This window comes from Desmodus rotundus, chromosome 12, assembly GCF_022682495.2.
Source record: "Desmodus rotundus isolate HL8 chromosome 12, HLdesRot8A.1, whole genome shotgun sequence".
NCBI classification, from domain to species: domain Eukaryota; kingdom Metazoa; phylum Chordata; class Mammalia; order Chiroptera; family Phyllostomidae; genus Desmodus; species Desmodus rotundus.
The window spans coordinates 65,712,252-65,728,226 of record NC_071398.1 but is presented as its reverse complement, the minus strand read 5'-3'; the positions used below and the strand labels follow the sequence as shown (position 1 = coordinate 65,728,226).

At 47.5% G+C, this 15,975-nt stretch overlaps 1 long non-coding RNA gene across 1 annotated transcript in view; it reads left to right on the top strand.

Moving 5' to 3' along the window:
• Positions 1-11,149, top strand: part of LOC128779686 (uncharacterized) — a 32,229-nt gene extending 21,080 nt beyond the window's left edge. Inside the window, exons 2-3 of the long non-coding RNA XR_008425766.2 lie at positions 4,270-4,425; positions 9,264-11,149. This is a non-coding gene — a long non-coding RNA (uncharacterized lncRNA). The remainder of the gene's footprint in view (positions 1-4,269; positions 4,426-9,263) is intronic.
• Positions 11,150-15,975: the final 4,826 nt, after the last annotated feature.

The following is a 15,975-nucleotide window of genomic DNA, read 5'->3' as shown; positions in this document are numbered from 1 at the left end:
CTGTTATTCGGTTCCCCACCTGCCTTTCACCAGATGGCTGTAGCAGCCATTCAGGATCATGGCCTAGTTTTTTCACTGCAGAGCATTCCAATTGTATCATTCCTTGCACATTCATCAGCTGGTCTTCTTGTATATAAAAGAACCTTCTTTTTGTCAAGTACTTGAATATCAACCAGGGTCCAGAAAACAGACAGAAACCACGCAGGGATTTGAACAGAAAAAAATTTTTTAATATATTTGATTGATTATGCTACTACAGTTGTCCCATTTTCCCCCTTCACTCCACTTCATCCTGCACAACCCCTCCCTCCCACATTTCCCCCCTATAGTTCATATCCATGGGTCATACTTATAAGTTCTTTGGCTTCTACATTTCCTATACTATTCTTACCCTCCCCCTGTCTATTTTCTACCTACCATTTATGCTACTTATTCTCTGTACCTTTCCCCCCTGTCCCCCCCCCTCCCCTGTTGATAATCCTCCATGTGATCTCCATTTCTGTGGTTCTGTTCCTGTTCTAGTTGTTGACTTAGTTTGTTTTTGTTTTTGTTTTAGGTGTGGTTGTTAATAACTGTGAGTTTGCTGTCATTTTTACTGTTCATATTTTTTATCTTATTTTTCTTAGATAAATCCCTTAAACATTTCATATAATAAGGGCTTGGTGACGATGAACTCCTTTAACTTGACCTTATCTGAGAAGCACTTTATCTTCCCTTCCATTCTAAATGATAGCTTTGCTGGATACAGTAATCTTGGATGTAGGTCCTTGCCTTTCATGACTTAGAATACTTCTTTCCAGCCCCTTCTTGCCTGCAAGGTCTCTTTTGAGAAATCAGATAACAGTCTTATGGGAACTCCTTTGTAGGTAATTGTGTCCTTTTCTCTTGCTGTTTCTAAGATTCTCTCCTTCTCTTTCATCTTGGGTAATGTAATTATGATGTGCCTTGGTGTGTTCCTTCTTGAGTCCAGCTTCTTTGGGACTCTCTGAGTTTCCTGGACTTCTTGGAAGTCTATTTCCTTTGCCAGATAAGGAAAGTCCTTCATTATTTGTTTAAATAAGTTTTCAATTTTTTGTTCTTCCTCTTCTCCTTCTGGCACCCCTATGATTCAGATATTGGAATGTTTAAAGATGTCCTGGAGGTTCCTAAGCCTCTCCTCATTTTTCTGAATTCTTGTTTCTTCATTCTTTTCTGGTTGGATGTTTCTTTCTTCCTTCTGGTCCACACCGTTGATTTGAGTTCCAGTTTCCTTCCCATCACTATTGGTTCCCTGTACATTTTCCTTTGTTTCACTTAGCATAGGCTTCATTTTTTCATCTAATTTGCAACCAAATTCAACCAATTCTGTGAGCTTCCTGATTACCAGTGTTTTGAACTGTGCAAATGATAGGTTGGCTATCTCTTCATCACTTAGTTGTACTTTTTCTGGAGCTTTGACCTGTTCTTTCATTTGGGCCATTTTTTTTTGTCTTGGCGCGCCTGTTGGAGGCGGGGCGGGGCCTTAGGTGTTCACCAGGGTGGGGCAACCCTATTATGTAGTAAGGGGCATTGTGATGCTGTCTGTGGGGGAGGGGTCCGAGAGGGAGCAGTAGTGCTTGCTCCCCTCTCTGCTGGTTTTCAGTCACTTCACCCGCTACCCACAAGCAAATTGGGCCCTTCTGGTCCTGATTCCCAAGTGGGTTGGCTTGTGCATGCTCTAGGCCCCTGTGGGTCTCTCCAGTGAACTCTCCTGTGAGGCTGGGAGTTTCTCCTGCTGCTGCCTCAACCCCCACAGGTGTTTTCAGTCAGTGGTTTGAGGCTTTATTTCCCCGTGCTGGAACTCTGGGTTGTGCGGTCTGTCACCTGGTCCACCAGCTGCTGCCTCGCTGGCCAGCTGCAGCCTGGCCTGCCCCGTTCCACAATCCGCCACCTCACTGGGTCCGCCAGCTGCCGCCTTGCCACGATTCTCTCCCCCCAGCTGCCTGTCTCCGTCCCTCCTACTGGTCTGCATGAATGTTTCTTCTTTATCTCCTTGGTTGTTGGATTTCCATACAGTTTTATTTTCTGTCAGTTCTGGCTGTTTTTTGTTTTTAAATTGTTGTTGTCCTTCTTTTGGTTGTGCGAGGAGGCACAGTGTGTCTACCTACGCCTCCATCTTGGCCATAAGTCAAACAGAAAAATTTTAATAAGGAAATTATTAAATAATAATATGGGGTTAACCAATAGGGTGTTAAGAAACTAAAGACTTTAGGAATGGCAGGTTCAGAGAACAGCCATACCTCTGGAGCTGGGTCAGGGCACTCAGAGCCCTGTCACAAGCAGGAAGAGGGTCTCCCCACCCAAGATGGAGAGATTGTGGCTGTGCCTGTTGGATAGCGGGGAAGTCACCCGAGTGCTTTGAGTTAGGCCTGGTGAGCAGGAAACTGGGATACTGACAAGCTCGATAGAAAGCTGTATATTGAGGTGGGGCTGGATTTGGGGAGGGGAGCCCCTAAAACTCACTGGGGAATCCTCCACACTCTTGCCCATTGTGCACCACAGGAACAAGCAGGAAAGCACACTGGAGCCTGGAAGTAACTCCTTCCTCCTACAATGTCCTTCCAGCATCCTCTACTGACAAAAGCTTAACATTACTCCAGGTGGCAACAGGAGAAATGTTTACAGGATCCAATACCAGGATCACAAGGCAGAGCCAAGAAGTGTGGACTGGGAGCCGAGCGGCAATGCGTTGGTACCTCATGTGACATATAGTTCATATACTCATCGGAAGGGCAGGATAAATGCTTCGTCCTTTCCCTTTATTCTCCAGTTTCTGAATGAGTCAGTGCTCTGGAAAACTCTGAAGATTACCATAATGGTGTCTATTGTCGTCTTTGTTGTTTCAGAATCATTGTGAACTCATGAATTTTAACGTATTTGAAGTGCTCAATCCATCACAGTTATTATTCTTTTGATTGGCAGCATGTATTTTAAACTGATGCGATGCACACAGAATCCATGTTTTCTCCCCTTTAATGTGTGTGAAAGATAAGATGAAAAGCTGTCTCGAAGCTTTTGGACACAGAAATCCTCACGGCAGAGATACCTGCAGCACGGAGGAGTCAGAGCTGGGAGTTTCTTTTCTGTTGGCCCAAAAGCACCATGGAGCATGTGGGAAATCTTGCCCTTGAACACACACAGGCCATGAAGTAAGGAAAGGAAGCTTTGCTAATCACAGAGGGCTAGCCTATCAGAACTTCCCAGTTGGGGTGGCATGAGCCACGCCCATATTAATGCTTTCTGTGTGTGCTACACAGCGTCAAAGGTTGGGAAGCATTGGATTAAATGACTGAGGCAAACTTTATTTTCCAGAGTTGGCTGAAACAATCTCTCTGACCCCACAGGCTCCTTTATGATGTGATTTTGCCTTGCTTCCATCAAAGGGTGGAGCCTAGTTCCCCCTCTGAATCTAGTCTGTCTAACGATTCACTTGTCACCAAAAGAATGTATGGGAGTGGTCCTGCGTAACTTCCGAGGCCAGATCAGAAGCTTGTTCTGGGGGAAGCTAGATACCAGGTGTGACATCCAACTATCCCGAGTTGGCTACACTGGAGAGACCATGCACGGGTTCTCTAGTTAACAGCCTATTCAGCCAACACCAATGGCCAATCATGTGAATGAGCTGTTGGGGACGGTCAGCCCAACTGAGCTCTCAGATACTATAGATCCAGCTAACATTTGACTGTAGCCACAAGAGAGACACCAGAGAGAACTGCCCAGCCATGCCTTTCCTGAATTTTTGACTCACAAAGTCATAAGTGAAATAATGTTTGCTTTAAGGGGCTAAGTTTGGGGGTAATTTGTAACTCAACAGTAGTAACTGGAATTAAGGCCTTGAACAAAACATGGAATCTAGAGTCAAAAGACCTGGTTTCAAGTCCATATCCATTTGTGTACCAGCTGTGTGATCCTGAGGAAATTATTTAATAGCGTTGGCCTCAGTTTTCCCATCTGAAAATGGACAAAATAGTGTGTCCCACAGAGATGTTGGGAGGATTCGATAAGATTGCACCCATGAAAGTGTAGGAGTTGCAGCCTATTTTTTGAGCTTTTAAAAACTGTTTGTGTGCCTTTTCATTTCATTTTGATGAAATTTAGAAGTATAGGAAGTGCAGAAACAGGAACAATCATTTATATTCTCACAGCTGGGGATTACTTCCATTACCATCTTGATTTACTTGCTTCTAGTCTTTCTGTTAACTACTCTGTTGGTTGTTTTGGGGAAGCTGAGAAATATTGTGTATTTTCTAGAACTTCTTCATCATATAAAGAAATACCTCAAAATATGGACTGCTTCATGAAGGTGCAAGTTCTTTGGTGTGGGGACCTATGTCATCCCATCGTCTTCACCCCTGCGATGCCCACGTCAGCCTCCTGGCACACTTTTAGATACTAGGACTTGTATTGGTACGTACAAAGAAATGCAATTGTATCTACTGTCACTCCCTTGTCCTTTGATGTCCTTTAACCTTGGGTCACTGTTGGAGTACCATTGTTTACTGCCCTGGCTGGACCCTCCTCTCCCCAGGAGACAATGCTCTCTATCGTTCTGGTCAAAAGGAAACTGTCTCCACCACCACCAGGCCCTCGGCCTCCTTTCGCAGCAGCTTGTACTCCACTGTATTCCGCATCCCATTGCCCGCTCAGCTCAGCGTTCAGTCTGATGGATGACTGCTGTTATAGAACGTATCCTTGGCTGCATCGGAACCAGACGTTACATGTGGACCTGCAGTTGGTGGCACAGCTGTGAAGGGTGTGGGGCTCTCCAGCGTTTATGGCATACTGGTGGAAACCCCAGTCCTGCCCTTTTAAGTCCCTTCGCTGTGGGCCACATACTGGTCATGTTCACAGGGTTGGCCTTGCACCTGCTTTGACTTAATCCTCCCTCCAGCTTCTGTGACCTCCCAGCCTCTCCACAGGGTGGGCTTCTTTCTGGTAGCTCTGTTCCTCCTGTCCAGGAGCTGGGCAGGCAGTGCTGGTGCCCTCCTGCTGGACACAGGCTCAACCAAACCTCCTAAGGCCCAGGAACGTGTGCATCATCAGCCTACTTCCTCGGAGGGGGCTTATTTTGAGCTCATCTGCCTATTCCCTGGGAGGGCTTCAGCGGTCCTGTGTGTGAACTCTTGTATATGAGATGATAAAGAAAAACCTTTCTTCTAATGCTTTCTTTTTATTTTTTATTTTTACTGACTTTAGAGAGAGTGTGGAAGGAAGTGGGGAAGAGAGAGAGAGAGAGAAATATTTGTTTTTCCACTTATTTATGCAGTCCCCGGTTTCATCTCGTATGTGCCCTGACCAGGGATTGAACCTGCAACCTAGGCGCATCAGGACAACATTCCAACCAACTGAGCTACCTGGCCAGAGTACATTATTCTTTTTTTAAAAAAGATTTTTATTTATTTATTTTTAGAGAGAGGAGAAGGGAGAGAGAAAGAAAGGGAGAGAAACATCAATGTGCAAGAGAAGCATCGATTGGTGCCTCTCACACACCCCTATCCAGGGGTCCAGCCTGCAATCAGGCATGTGCCCTGACCGGAATCGAACCGGCGGCCCCTCAGTCTGCAGGACCTCACCAACTGAGCCACACCTGTCAGGGCACATTATTCTACCTCTGAAATGAAGACTTATTCACGGCACTTTTTAAGCATAGTAAGACAGACTTCCGTCAGGGGACTCGTGATAGGTGTAGGGACCACCACAGGGGGCTTGGGCAGTGAGGGAGAGAGACTCAACTCTGAATGACAGGGAAGAGTGGGCACCAACAGCCAGGGCTCCGTGTGGGGTGGTCAGTGAATGGGAACTGCTATGAGGAAGCATCGGGAAGGGAAGGTTCTGGCTAAACTGACCTACTAGATTCTTCAAAATAATTTTTTTATTTCAATTATAGCTGACATACAATATTATATTACTTTTAGGTGTACAACAGAGTGATTAGACATTTGCATACCTTCTATATATGCATTTATACATACATTTCTGTATCGGGAATCGATCATCCAATGAGCCTGGTACCCATCTGGCGCCATACAGTGACTATGGTATTACTGGCCGTAACCTTATGCCGTACTCTATGTCTCCATAACTGGCATTTGGCCATCTCTTCACCAGTTCCTCCAACCGCCTCTCATCTGGCACCCATCCGTTTGTCCTCTGTGTCTATGAGTTTGTTCTGCTTTGTTTATTCACTCGTTTTGTATTTTTAGATTCCACAAATGAGTGGAATCATACAGTATTTGTCTTTCTCTGTCTGACTTATTTCACTTAGCATAATTAAAAATAGAACTACCATATGACCTAGCAATTCACATCTGGGTATTTATGCAAAGAAATCCAAAACACTAATTCGAAAAGATATAGGCGCCCTACCTATGTTCACTGCAGTGCTATTACATAGCCCACCTAAGATACGGAAACCACCGAAGTATCCATTGACAGATGAATGGATAACGATGTGGCACATACTCACAATGGGCTATTGACTCAGCCATAAGAAAGAACGAAATCTTGCTACTTGTGACCACGTGGGTGAACAGAGGGTAGAGGGCATTATGCCTCCTACTAGGGAAATATGCCCTGGCTGAGTAGCTCAGTCAGTTTGAGTGTTGTCCTGAGATGCCAGGGTTGCAGGTTCGGTTCCCTGTCAGGGCACATGCAAGAATTAACCAATGAATGAATGAATGAGTGGAACAACAAATTGATCTCTCTCTCCCTCCCCCCTTTCTCTCTGTCAGGATTCCTGCTGAAGGCAGAGCATGCTGTTCAAACATCCCCTGGGGGATGGTGGAGGGTGAAAAACCTATTCAGATACTGAACGCAATCAGATGTCAAGGATGGGGGCTCTTATTAAACTGACTTAGCAGGGTTCTTGCTAATATTGGGTAATGCAGAGACAGACACAGAAGCCCAGAAGCTGGGGCCTGGTTGAGAAGAGTTCAGAGGAGCCCGACTAGACCGTGGTCCAGGAGCGGGTCCTCTTGTAGGGGAGCAGGTGTGGATCAGTGCTCTGAAAACCGGACATCGTGGCAGCACGTGACTGGCACTTCTGCCAGCCGGGGCCTGGGGCCCAGTGGGGTCTGAGGACCGACTGGCACTGGTTGTGTCCTTGGCAGCATTCTCTGCTACCTGCGCTTCCTCTGCCCAACAGCCACGCCCTGGCAAGATCAAGGAAGGACACTAGGAGTGGAGGACTGGAGGAAGAGGGCCAGCTTGGGCTTCATTGACCGGGGCAGGGTGGGGGGGTGCTGAGGGCAGGACCTGGGACTGGGAGAAAAGAATTTTCCAGATGAAAATGGCCTGAGAGGCAACTAGTTCTTCTCATCTTCCCACACAGGGCATTTTCAGAGTTACTGCCTATTTCTTCCCTTGTCTGCTCCAAACGCCCCGCCCCCCGCCCCCATGGGCTGCCAGCAGGCAGTACAAACAACCCAGAGTGCCCACTTTAAAGCCTTGCCTTTGGAATAAGCTTGCTCACTCACTCTCTTTCTCCCTCTCTCTCTTTCAAAAGTGACTTGAAGCCTAATTGTTGCCGCAAAACCACTTAACCCATTTATAATACCCAGCAGACTAGTTCCTGGAAACATCACCACCGTGCTGTTTTCGCCTCCACAGTCTGAGAGACGAGGCAGCCATTTGCCCCAGGTCGGGGGTGGTTGTCAAGCAAAGATTAGACCTATGAAAAGGGGACCAATTCCTGACTTTGGGGTTCAAAAGGCACGATCCCTAGTGAGGCCCAGAGACTTGAAGTGCAGCACAAACAGGCAGAACCGGTTTCTGCCCTGAGTGCACTCCACCCCAGGCTCACACCTCGAGAAAGAGCACTAGCAGGAGAGGGAAAGAGTTCTGGAGGCTCCAATGACAGGCCAGGGGCTATAAGGTCTGCCCCATCTCATCACCTGATCCCCCACCTGAAGGAGTTGGAGGGACAGGATCTAACATAGAAACTCCGTGGTGCGTGGGGAGCCTCCTACCTGGAGTGCTGGAAGCCACACAGGAGTGCCCGTGCCATGTGGGCGTGAGGAGGGGAGAGGGGTTCATGGGCTCCTGAGGCCTGAGGCTCCCGGCCGCTGAGTGGTGGGGGAGGCGCCGGCTCTGTTTGTTTGGGCAGAGCAGGACGCAGGGCCTGTCAGGAAAGCCCAGGAGAAGGGATGCAGGTCAAAGGGGTGCAGGGTGGACTTCCTGTTGGGAATTAGAGGCAAGAGTCTCTGCTCCTCTATTAGCCTTTTTCAAAGAGAGGCGGAGACTGTGTCAGCAGGGCCTGGCTGCTGACATCTGTCCCAGGAATAGTCCCAGGTTGTCTGAGCTGAATGGGAAGAGGTCATAAGTCGTGGACATAAGCATAGCGCTGAGGAAATCAAGGACTGAGAAGCACAAGCAGTTGCAGCGGCCCCTAACACGGCGGGGAGGGAGGCAGTTAGCTCAGTCCCTTCAAATAGGGCCTGGGCAAGGCAGAAAACTGACCAAGGGCACTTTAACCCTGTATGTGACCTTTCAGTGTCCAACTGTAGTGTTGTGAAGCCAGCCTGCCTCGGGGCATCTGATGGTCCAGGGCAGTCGCCTCAGAGCGTGGTCCAGAGACCCTTGGAGGCCCCTGAGACCCTTTCAGGGGGCCCAGCAAGTCCAGACAATTTTCACATAAATATTAAGGTGTTATTTGCTACCCATACAGGACCCCCACATTCGAATGTTAAGAGACAAGAAATAGATTCTTCTTACTTACATATCCAGCTATATTTTTCAGCCTTCCTGTGGTTAGGTTGGGCCTGTGACCAAGTTCTAGCCAGTAGGTTAATGAGGCAGAAGTGATGTCCTTTGCATTTGTCCTCGTCCTCAGGACAGTCTCAGGAACAGCCTGTTGACAATGGCAGAGAAGGAGGCTGGACCCCTGAAGCTCTGCTTAAGAGAGAGCCACCCGCACAGGAGTTCCCCCATTGAATATAAAGAGACAGGAAATGACTTTTTATTGTGTTAAATCACTGAGCCTTCAGGGTTTATCTGTTACTAATACAATGAGCTCTGCACTATGAAGACTGAGGCCACTTACCCAGAGTTAACTGCTGTCGTCAAATTCAATGCCTGGCAAACGGAATCTGACAAGTCTCTTATTTGTTTGGCAGCCCTTCAGGTTCTGACATCAGCTGGTATTGTGCTGCATGACAACTAGGCATCAATAATAAACATTTCACACTGTTGCAATAGCTTCTGCTTTTAAAAAGACAAACTAATTTTTTACTGTCTTTCTCCTCCAGTACCGACACTCATCATCGGTGAAAAATTGCTTCGGATACCATGCATAGTGCCCTCGAAAGTGTGGCCTTAGTAGGCACATCATGTCTTGCACACGGGGGTTGATAATCCTGCTGTGAAGGGTAGCAGAGTACGGCACTTCGGCACAAGGGTTATTTTGAGCTGAAGCAGTTGAGAAGAAGCAGACATAAGAAAAGCTCTCTGTCTGCCTCCTGTTTGCCTAAAAGCAGGACATAAATCTGTAAAGTCATCACTCCTCCCTTCTCTACCAGGAAAGACAGAAGTGAATCACCAGAAACAACACGAAACCCCTATCAACCCGGAGACCAGCACCAAAGGAATCTAACTAACTTTGCTAAAATTAACCCTTATGTGTTGGTAGTTTTCCCGAACACTTGCCTTCCCACAATTTGTCAACATTAGAAACTCAACGTTCTTTTCCTTTGCCTTGTCCCTTCTCTAAAACTTTATTGTTCTGTGTTAAGATGCTACATAAGCCTGAGTTCTAACCACCCGGCTGAGTTACTCATCACTGAGCACTCCCACACGTACGCACAAGCACGGGTTAACAAACTTCTGTTTGCTCTTCTCTTGTTACCCTGCCTTTTGTCAGTCTACTTGGCAGGGCCCCGCCCACCCTATAAGTCAGGTAGGGGGAAAACAGTGTCTCTCTTCTTACAACTGGAACTTGCCTTCAGATCTGGGGAGAGACAACATGGAGCCTGAAAACACATCAACCGAGAAAGAAGGGGTTCAAAACTGCCCTACGGGAGATGGCCCAGGGACCGAGAATGAAAGAAAATTCAGGAGCAATGTGCTAACTGTCTTCATCTATTTGAAAGGTTGTCGTGTTGAAGAGGTATTAGATTTGTACCCTGGCCCCAAGAAGCAGAAACAGAACCAACCAGCTAAAAGCTCTGGGTAAGAAGTATTTCAATCAGTAGGGCAAGAGTGTTCACAAATGGAAATGACTGTGGTGTAAAGAAAGAAGTCACCGCTGCTTTAAAGGAAGAAAAGGAGGGGAGAGAAGAAGAAAAAATACAGGCTTCTATACACAAGTAACAATTTGCTCTGGTTTCATTTGAAGGTTGGAAGCAGTTTTCTGCTCTGGGGTAATTTTGCGGCAGACCAGCTTCATTGTTCTGGAGGGAAAAACCACCCCTGAAGAACCTTTGGTTATGCAAACATAGAGCCAAGACCCTTTTCTGGAATGACAGGTTTGAGAGCCTGGTTCTCAGGAGCCAAACTACTTTGTATAATAATGAAAAATAATTTCCATTTTCCGTGGGGAAAGTCTAATCTCTACTAACTGTGTTTCTGGGAGAAAAGTGTATCTTTCCTAACGCGGGTCTGGACTCCATGCGCTATTTGTGCGTGACGACTTGCCCTTGTGGCCGCACGGATGTGTGTTCTGGTTCAGCAGCTGCTCAGAGGAGACGCAGAAGGAGGAGGGCGGGCCAGGCCGGCCTGCTGTCACCCTGAGCTGGAGACGTGACTTAGACGATGTCCCACTCCCTTTCCAGGAATGAGGGAGCCAGGCACAGGGAAAGGACTGGTGCAGAATTTTTAGTTTTTGATGGATCTGTTTGGAAGCTCTAAGGTAGTGTTCCTCAGAACCTGGTCCAAAGATAGATATGTTCAGTTTGAAAAATAATCACAAAACAAGCATCTACGTCACCAGTCGCCAGTCAGGGTAGAACGCGGATTTCAGGATCGAGTGCTCTGTATGTCTTCCGGTCATAGGTCCCCGCCCCAGAGGCAGGGCCACTGGGACGGTTTGGGACTGTGGTTCCATTGCCTGTCTTTAGAGTTTTAGCATCTGCGTCCCTAGGACCGTTTTCTTAGTCCGACCTGTTTCTGAGCTTTAATTAAATCTAATCGTATTCTATGTGTCCTCCTCTGATTGGTTATTTTTTACTCATCATTCATCCATGTTAACGTCCATGGCTGTGTTTCATTCTTTTGTGGTACTGATTAGTATTTCATATGCCACAACTTCTGCGTCCAGTTTACAGCTGATGGGCATTTGGGTTGTTTCAATGGACTTTCTTGTTAGTTTCCTGGGGCACACGTGCAATAATTTTTCTAGGGCCCTGGTTTTCAAAATGCGGCCTCAGCATCAGATCACCTGGGAGCGCGTTAGGAATGCAGAATCTCGACTCTGCCTCCAGATCCGCTGAATCAGACGCGCTGGGAGAAGGGTCCAGCAGTCTGTTTTAACAAGACGTCCCTTTCCCAGGTGTGCTAACGGCAGAGTAAAGTTTGAGAACCGTGCTCTAGGTTATGTATCTCAGAGTGAAACAGCTGGGCTCACATTCGAGGTGGCTAAAATCAATCTGTTTTCCAAAGTGGCCGTGCCACTTTGCACTTCGCCAGCGCTGTGTGAGAGTCCCTGTGCTTTCATGCCCTTGCCAGCACTGAGCTGTGCCAGCCTTCTTACTGCACCTGTTCCCTTAGGTGGGAAGGGGTACTTTGCTATGGCTTTAATTTGCATTTGACATCCCTTTTTTTATTAAAAATTTCTATGAATTATACGTACAATATCCTATTCGTTTCAGGTGTACAGCATAGTGATTTGCTATTTATATACATTACAAAATGATCATCACAGTAAGTCTAGTTACCATCTGTCACCACTTAAAGTCATTACAATATTATCAACAATATTCTCTATGCTGTACGTTATATCCCCATGACTGACTTAGTTTATAACCGGAAGTTTGTGCCTCTTAATTCTCTCCACCTGGCAACCTCTGATCTCATTACTGTCCGTAGTCTTGCCTTTTCTAGAATGTCACAGAGTGGGGATCACACTCAAGGCTTTGTGAAGGGTGATGGGGTGACAGGTTGGAGATGGGCTGTGAGTGCCTTTGAATATCAGATGTGGGGAGAGGAAGGTGGTTCTTTCCCTCAGTGAATCAGGCTGGAAGGGAGGCGGAAGGACACCCAGGAAGGATGCCCTACATCCGCTGTGGAGGTTTATGTGAGTTTTGTGGACGGGTTATGGTGCCCTTAGTCTCAGCTCCAGGTGAGAACCTGGTTAAGTGTGCCCGTCTGCTTTTTGCCTGTCGTGGTGGGGAATGGAGGGACAGGCCTGAGCCCAGCTTGTGGGATGGGGTCAGGTGAACGCAGCCCCCAGGGGTGGTTGAGGGACCTTCAGTGGGGCAAGCATGGCTTCAGGCAAAGCAGGGAAGAATTCCTGGGGGTTTCTCAGCGATACATGGGGGGCATATGGAGGGGAAACAAGTTTCCTTGTAGTCAGAAGGACTTAGGATTAAGTCCAATAACTTGTTTTTAAATGGAAATGTGACATTTTGTTTAGACAAAGGCTGGTGAAGCACTCAAACATTTTTGTTACACAGTCAATCCATCCCCACCACAAACACCTGCCCCTCCCTCCCCACCCCTCTTATTCTGTGCTCTTTTCCCCACAAGGCTGCTCTTGAAGTTCATTTGCACACCATTCCCCAGTAGATGAAATGGGGGTCTGGGGAGGCCCTGTACCCTTTCCTGATGGCCTACTCTGTGACTCTCTGTCCAGTGTGTTTGTGCCTGACGGCCTGGCACATAAGGACCGGGGTGTGTGAGCACCTGGGTGTGCATGAACCTGGCTACGTTAGGGCCCTGGTGTGTGAGGACCTGGGCATTTAAAGACCTGGGTGTGTGGGAACCCAGCTGTGGGAGGACCAGGGCATGAAAGGACCCGGGTGTGTGAGCACCTGGGAGTGCATGAACCTGGCTATGTAAGGGCTCGGGTGTATAAGGACCTGGGTGCATAAAAGCCTGCGTGTATGAGGACCCGGTGTGCGAGGACCAGGTCACAGGAACCAAGCGTGCTCACCACGTGTGGCTCAGCACCACATGCCTGTGAACCTGGTGAGAAGAGCAGCGGGCAGGTCGCTCTGCAATGCAGGGGCCGGCCCAGGGCCAGGAAGTGGAGTCTGCCCTTCACCATAAACTATCAAACAGCACTTTGAACAAAGTTTATGGCCTTGGCTTGGTTCCAACCTTCTGAGATCTCAGGCTATCAGTTATCCCCAAGCTGTAGATTCTGCTGGCTGGGCCCAGGCCGCGCTTGGGGGTGGGCAGAGTGGGGACACATCACACTGTAGGCTCCCTCCTCCCCCTGTTCTTTGTGTCTGTCAAAGTGAAATTAAGATGAACATCCTGAGTGGCCTCAACGGGAAAAGAAGCCACGCAGGGCTGTGTGGTTTGCAGTTCAGCTGTTTGGGAGCGGGGGCAGGAATGGAGAAGGGCGGAAGAGGGGCTCAATCTCTGGAATCTTCGGAGGTGGCCAGGTCTGTTTTTAGCCTGTGCTGTTGGGGCTGTCTCATTCTTCCCCTCCTACTCTCAGCTAAAATTCTCAGCAGCTGGCCCAGGTGGGGGGCTTTCCTGTCCCCTAGGCCAAGGACTGTCCTGTGGTCACCCCCTGCGGCTGCCCCCTCCAAGCTCCGACAGAGGGTCTGAGGTAGTTTGGAATAAGGTCTGCTGGCAGCGGAGTTGGGAGAAGGGAAACATTGACTATTAGCATAGCAGGGAAGACAGTGTCAGGCTGAGAGGAGAGCCGCATAAATCTGCATGGCTAATGAAGTCAGGACAGAGCCCACTGAGAGCCCGGGGACGCAGGTCGGGGACAATGGGGAGCTGTGAACTTGGGGGGAGGAATACCCAGCCAGGGAAATACTCTGTCGTTTTGGAGCAAGAGGGATGGGGCAAGAAGGGAGGGGCCGAGGGGGCAGATGTGATTTTCCAACAAGTGAGGAAACAATGAGGTAATTGTCAGCCAATCAGAGTGAAGGATGGAACTTGAACTGAGGAAAAAGAACGGGAAAAGACCCCTGGGGAATTGACTGTGTCACGTCCCTGTGCTCCCCACGTGAGCCTCTGTGAGAGGACAGGGGAGGGCACGAAGGCCAGTTGGAAGCCTGTGCTGCCTGGTGTTCGTATTTGTGTTCTGGATTTTCCTTTGTGCAGTTGTCAATGGCTTGGAAGAATGTCCCGTGGGGCGGGGCGGGCAGACAGCCCTCCCCGAGAGTGGCCTCTCTCCCTACAGGCCCCTACCTCCCCGAATCCCGTCCCACAAGTACAAGGTTCTTGGACAAGCCCTGTCCCTTGGCAGGTGGCTTCCTCTTCCTCACCTCAGCTTCCATTTCACAAAAAGCTGACTCACTGGCAGATGGACTTCCGAGATCCTTTGGGAACCCTATCCTTCGCATCCTTGACAGGTGGCCATCCAGCCTCAGCCTGAATACTTCCGCAAACGCGGAGCACACTGCCTCCCCGGACAGCCATTCTCATTTTGGGCAGCTTGAGTTTTTAGTAAGTTTTTCTTTCATATTGAGAAAAAAAAAATCGAATTCCCTTTAACTTCCACTGATTTTACTATCTTTGAGTCATACAGAATAAATTCAATCACTTTTCACCATGACAGGCCTGCGAACATCTTTAGGATGGCTTTTATTTTCCAGTAAGTCTTCTGCTTTCCAAATAGTTCCAGTTCCTTTTCTCCTAACACTTGGGAACAATTTTCTCTTCACTGCCTTCCCAGTAGCTCTCCTCTGAATATGCATCCGTTTTTCACTTAGTTATTTTGGTGCTGATTCATTCATAGCCCCAGTTTATTCGAAAAGAGGCTTGAAGGAGCTTGCAAAGCGTAAATGATACGGCAGGTGTATGAAAGTAATAGAGGAAATGTTAGTGAAGGGAAAAGAAAAGCAGGAAATATCAGCCCAAGGTAAACATTGTACATAGTGTTTTGCCATACGGTTCTCTGAACTTGCCTAGATATAGTCCCTAAGTTTGCCTTTGAACTTACTGGTAGCCAAGGCAAAAAGAGAGACATGGGCAGTTATACAATTCAGTGTTCATAAGAGCAAGCAGGAAGCACAGCTATTCCTGAATCGGGAAATGAAAGAAAATTTTCTGAGTCCTCCTAACAAAAAATGGGCCCAATAAGTTTTCTTACGATAAATTCAATAACACACTTACTCAAGGCGTTTCTTATAAAGTCACCTCTCAACACAGCTCTAGGTCTTAACTCCAAAGCACAATTTCCATAAAAGGGCACACTCCAGTTGTTAAAATGCCTCTTAAAATACAGCACTAAGTTGTTTTAAACTCAATCCGACCAGAGAAAATGACAAGATATTTCTGTCTGTTTGGGGACACTATGTTTCTGTTAGCGCAGTACATAACTGCATTCGTTTTGGGGCAGAGACTTTGCTATTGACTCTTGTCTAGCAGTCTACTCAAACCCGTTCTTGTTGCTGTGACAGGCGCTGAATTTAAGCCAAGCTGTCTTCATCTTTTACTTGTACAATTGATTTTTTGAACTGAAGCGCGGGACTGTGTTGTTGATCACCACCGAATCCCCTCCTGTTAGAGTCACTCTCATTTGTCCTGATGACAGTCTCTGATTCGGATTACATCAACCAATGCCACATTTCATCAAATATAAGACTCTCTTCGTTGTAAGATGCACCATTAAAAAAATTCCCATGAAGAGAAAGAAATACCGTCAATAAAATTATGACACGCAGCCGATTGTATGATGCATTGGATTGCAGACATGTTAAAATGCACGTTTTAGAATGAGTGAAATATGGTACTAATAAGCGCTCACGTCCTGTCATTTGCAACTTATAGCCACATCCTCCATAGCGCCGTTTATTGGATATTCACAAAATGCCCCCACTGATGAACACATTGAACTGG